The sequence below is a fragment of the Conger conger genome, chromosome 2 (genome assembly GCF_963514075.1).
Source record: "Conger conger chromosome 2, fConCon1.1, whole genome shotgun sequence".
NCBI lineage: Eukaryota > Metazoa > Chordata > Actinopteri > Anguilliformes > Congridae > Conger > Conger conger.
In genome coordinates this window covers 88,144,779-88,149,865 of record NC_083761.1, presented here as the reverse complement: position 1 = coordinate 88,149,865, position 5,087 = coordinate 88,144,779, and positions in this window count along the sequence as shown.

The window sequence follows — 5,087 nt, the reverse complement described above, 5'->3', positions numbered from 1 at the left end:
TCAAACATGGCCACCAATGAACAGCTCCCATAGGTATCCATGGAAGTGCTAAATAGAAGCTCTCCATTTAAAATTTGTAATAATAATTTGTTGTTTAGCTGGTGCTTTTATCCAAAGTGACTTACTGTTGATTAGAATAAGCAGGAGACAATCCCCCTGGAGCAATGTGGGGTTCAGGGCCCAACAGCTGTCTGGATCTTATCGTGGCTACACCGGGGCTTGAACCACCAACCTTCTGGGTCCTAATTATGTACCTTAGCCACTCGGTCAGAGCCTGGCCCAGGCCAGGCGATTAAGAGCACCTCGGTGGTAGAGGGGATTAAGAGCACCTCGGTGATAGAGGGGATTAAGAGCACCTCGGTGGTAGAGGGGATTAAGAGCACCTCGGTGGTAGAGGGGATTAAGAGCACCTCGGTGGTAGAGGGGATTAAGAGCACCTTGGTGGTAGAGGCCATGCAGAGGGGATTAAGAGCGCCTCGGTGGTAGAGGGGTTTAAGAGCACCTCGGTGGTAGAGGCTGTGCAGAGGGGATTAAGAGCACCTCGGTGGTAGAGGGGATTAAGAGCACCTCGGTGGTAGAGGGGATTAAGAGCAGCTCAGTGGTAGAGGGGATTAAGAGCGCCTCGGTGGTAGAGGCTGTGCATAGGGGATTAAGAGCACCTCGGTGGTAGAGGGGATTAAGAGCGCCTCAGTGGTAGAGGGGATTAAGAGCACCTCGGTGGTAGAGGGGATTAAGAGCACCTCGGTGGTAGAGGGGATTAAGAGCGCCTCGGTGGTAGAGGGGATTAAGAGCACCTCGGTGGTAGAGGGGATTAAGAGTGCCTCGGTGGTAGAGGGGATTAAGAGCACCTCGGTGGTAGAGGGGATTAAGAGCGCCTCGGTGGTAGAGGGGATTAAGAGCACCTCGGTGGTAGAGGGGATTAAGAGCACCTCGTGGTAGAGGGGATTAAGAGCACCTCGGTGGTAGAGGGGATTAAGAGCACCTCGGTGGTAGAGGGGATTAAGAGTGCCTCGGTGGTAGAGGGGATTAAGAGTGCCTCGGTGGTAGAGGGGATTAAGAGCACCTCGGTGGTAGAGGGGATTAAGAGCGCCTCGGTGGTAGAGGGGATTAAGAGCGTCTCGGTGGTAGAGGGGATTAAGAGCACCTCGGTGGTAGAGGGGATTAAGAGCACCTCGGTGGTAGAGGGGATTAAGAGCACCTCGGTGGTAGAGGGGATTAAGAGCACCTCGGTGGTAGAGGGGATTAAGAGCACCTCGGTGGTAGAGGGGATTAAGAGCGCCTCGGTGGTAGAGGGGATTAAGAGCACCTCGGTGGTAGAGGGGATTAAGAGCGCCTCGGTGGTAGAGGGGATTAAGAGCGTCTCGGTGGTAGAGGGGATTAAGAGCGCCTCGGTGGTAGAGGGGATTAAGATCACCTCGGTGGTAGAGGCTGTGCAGAGGGGATTAAGAGCACCTCGGTGGTAGAGGGGATTAAGAGCGCCTCGGTGGTAGAGGGGATTAAGAGCACCTCGGTGGTAGAGGGGTTAAGAGTGCCTCGGTGGTAGAGGGGATTAAGAGCACCTTGGTGGTAGAGGGGATTAAGAGCACCTCGGTGGTAGAGGGGATTAAGAGCACCTCGGTGGTAGAGGGGATTAAGAGCACCTCGGTGGTAGAGGGGATTAAGAGCACCTCGGTGGTAGAGGGGATTAAGAGCACCTCGGTGGTAGAGGGGATTAAGAGCACCTCGGTGGTAGAGGGGATTAAGAGCACCTCAGTGGTAGAGGGGATTAAGAGTGCCTCGGTGGTAGAGGGGATTAAGAGCACCTCGGTGGTAGAGGGGATTAAGAGCGCGTCGGTGGTAGAGGGGATTAAGAGCACCTCGGTGGTAGAGGGGATTAAGAGCACCTCGGTGGTAGAGGGGATTAAGAGCACCTCGGTGGTAGAGGGGATTAAGAGCACCTCGGTGGTAGAGGGGATTAAGAGCACCTCGGTGGTAGAGGGGATTAAGAGCGCACTGCTCGCTGTTATGTTCCTGTGTTCTGTGTGTTAGTGTATCATTGTTTAGTATTATTTATTCTTGTAATTTATTATTTTTCATATTTCATGTCTGGTTCTGTTTGTATTTGTTTGTCTTTGCACTCGTCTTCCCCTGTGATGTCTGAGTCTGAATGTTTTCTAGTCCAGTCACTCCCTTGTCTGCGTGCCCCACTATTCGGGTGTTTACGGTAGTTCCGGGGTTCAGTCTTCCTTCCAATCTTACATTACTTACTTCCTGCTTTCTCTCCATTTCATGTTTGTACATAGCACTAATATACTAATCCCAACTAACATAGAATTTGTACAGTACTAATTATACTAACACACTAATATGTTTGTCAAACTAACATTCACTAGTTTTGGGTATTTGTAATTTAAAGCACTTAACTAACTTACTAATGCATCTCCAGTTTCAATTCTGTTCTGTAACTCCACCTCCCTATTCTATCACTGATTACTTGCTTAGTTTCAGCGAAGTATTCACACCTGTCTCTCTGTATCTCTGCATCTCCTGATTCTCTGCAAATTGTCTACTCCCTAGTCCGGAGCCGTTTGTATTACATGTGTGTCTTTGTGATTCCAGTCCGCGTTTTTGTTTTCCCCCTCGTTATTGTCCCATTACCCTTTCATGTGTCTCACCTGATGTTTATTTGTTAGACCGCCCTCACTCCCATGCCCCACCTAGTTTGTCTCATTCCCCTGTGTATTTATACCTGTCCTTTTCAGTTGCACGCTGCTAGTTCGTCTTGTCCTGTTTCTGTTCCCGAGCCCTTGATTCCTTCCCCAGTTCTAGCCTCCTTGTTTCCTTGCCCTTGCCCTTGCCCTTGCCCTTGCCCTTGCCCTTGCCCTTGCCCTTGCCCTTGCCCTTGCCCTTGCCCTTGCCCTTGCCCTTGCTTATCTGGTTTTCCTGTTTTGACCCCTGCCTGCTTCCCTGGACTATTCTTTGTGTTTTGTGGATTTCTGTACCTCTGCCTGTTTGGACTGACCCCCTGGATTTTGACCGTGGCTTGTTTTGTGACTACGCTCTGTCTGTCCCATCACCTGTGAGTAAACTTGCCATTTTCCACACCCCTGTGTCTGCTTCTGGTTCCTCTGTCCACCCTGCCATAACCGCTCACGCTGAGCAGTCTCAGATGCTGGGTGATGACATGCCCGCTGTACACAGTCCCAGCCAGGCTGCGTCGCACACAGCAGCCGGTGGCCCAAGAGTGGACCGGTTGGACCCATCAATACTTTTCCAATCTGCTCCAGTGTGTGTACACTTCGTTGTGTGTGTGTAACGTATGACCAATCTTCCCACTGTTGACACAATGTGTGCGTGCCTGTGGGAGTGTGTGTGCGCATTAATTAATTATTGAAGATATACAGTAGATGTGTGAGTGGTTTTTTTTGTATGTATGTGTGTGTGTATCAGTGTGTACTTATGTGTGTGTGTGTGTGTATCAGTGTGTACATATGTGTGTGTGTGTGTGTATGTGTGTGTGTGTGTGTATCAGTGTGTACACATATATGTGTGTGTGTGTGTGTGTGTGTGTGTGTGTGTGTGTGGGTGATTGTGTGCCTGCCTCAGACTGTATGTGTGTACAGGGTGTGTGTATGTGTGTACAGGGTGTGTTTATATGCATAACATATGTATGTACATGTGTGTGTACATGTGCATTCCGTGAATGTTGTTCATTGATTGTAAATTGTTTCAATAATTCATCTGCCTCAAACTGGTCACCCCCACTGCTGTGTTTAATTAGGATCGTTAGAGAGATGTCCAACTGCTTCTAAAGATCTCCAGCTCTCACGTTATCCTCCCTGTACCTCATGCACCCCCCCCCCCCCCGACCTAAATGTGTTTCCTTAACCCTCCACAGGGTATTAAACTATCTGCAATCACCTCTGTGTGTCGCCCATTACACTGAGAAATTCTGCTATGTGCATAAATAAAATATTATTAAGATCGCTCATGTTTGGGGTGCAGACACTATCACCTTATTTACAGCTAGGCTAAAAACGTATCTCTTTAGTCTGTCCTGTAGTTGAGGGGCAGGAGTGGGTGGCTGGCATAAGCTATAGAGTCTCTGGTGGACTTGGCGGTCAGTGCTGTCAGTGGATCATTGTGGGTAGTGCTGTGTTAAGTATAACCAGTCATGGTCTGGTGGTGACCGTCTCAAGCCTGCCCTCAGGGCTGTGTGGGCCACTGCCACCCATTGGTGCTCCTGCCATCCCTCCACGTCACCAGAGTCATCTCTGCTTGGACTGAATTCATTCGGATTGGACATTTATATACTATAATTCATCTGTTTATATTTACAACCATTTTTTATAACAAACAACCAGCGGCAGATGGGTTCCCCTACTGAGTCCGGTTCTGCTCAAGGTTTCTTCCTGTTTCCAGGGAGTTTTTCCTTGCCACTGTTGCCCTTGGCGTACTCTTGGGGACCGGTTCCTCTGTAAAGCTGCTTTGTGACAAAGGCCCTTTGTTAAAAGCTCTACACAAATAAACGGATTGATTGATTGACATTATATTGCTGTATATCACATTTCCTTCAAAGAGAGTCGCTGTATGCCGGCACATTTTTGATCGGCTGAAGAAAATTGCAACATGACAAATATTCAATGAGAATAGTTTCCCAAGCCCGTGTTAAGAGCGGGACGTGCTTAACGCGTCTCTGCTCCGTTCTCGTTGGCCTCCGTGTTCCTGCTGCTCTCCGTGTCTGTGGAGTGTTACGGAGGCCAGGGCTGTTCTGCAGTGAAAGGACCTGACCCGGCCTCGTTTCTGCTGCGTGTCTCTCTTGTGTTAACTGTCCCCACGCTAACGGAGGCTAGGGGATAACTCCAGATAAAAGCACTGTGACCGACTGGTCTCCTGCCGTCTGGCTGTTTTATATCGTTATAAAAACTGTTTTATACTGTTTCATACACATAGAGCAACAGCATATGCTCGATAAGTGTTTTTTATATGGAAGTGAACATCCTGAGTTGAAGACGACAAAGAAACCACTCGTCCTATTTCCTTCCAAATCCGGCTGATTAAGAGAGAAAGAGAAGCGTTCTCTCGGCAACCGCGGTTTACGGGAGATT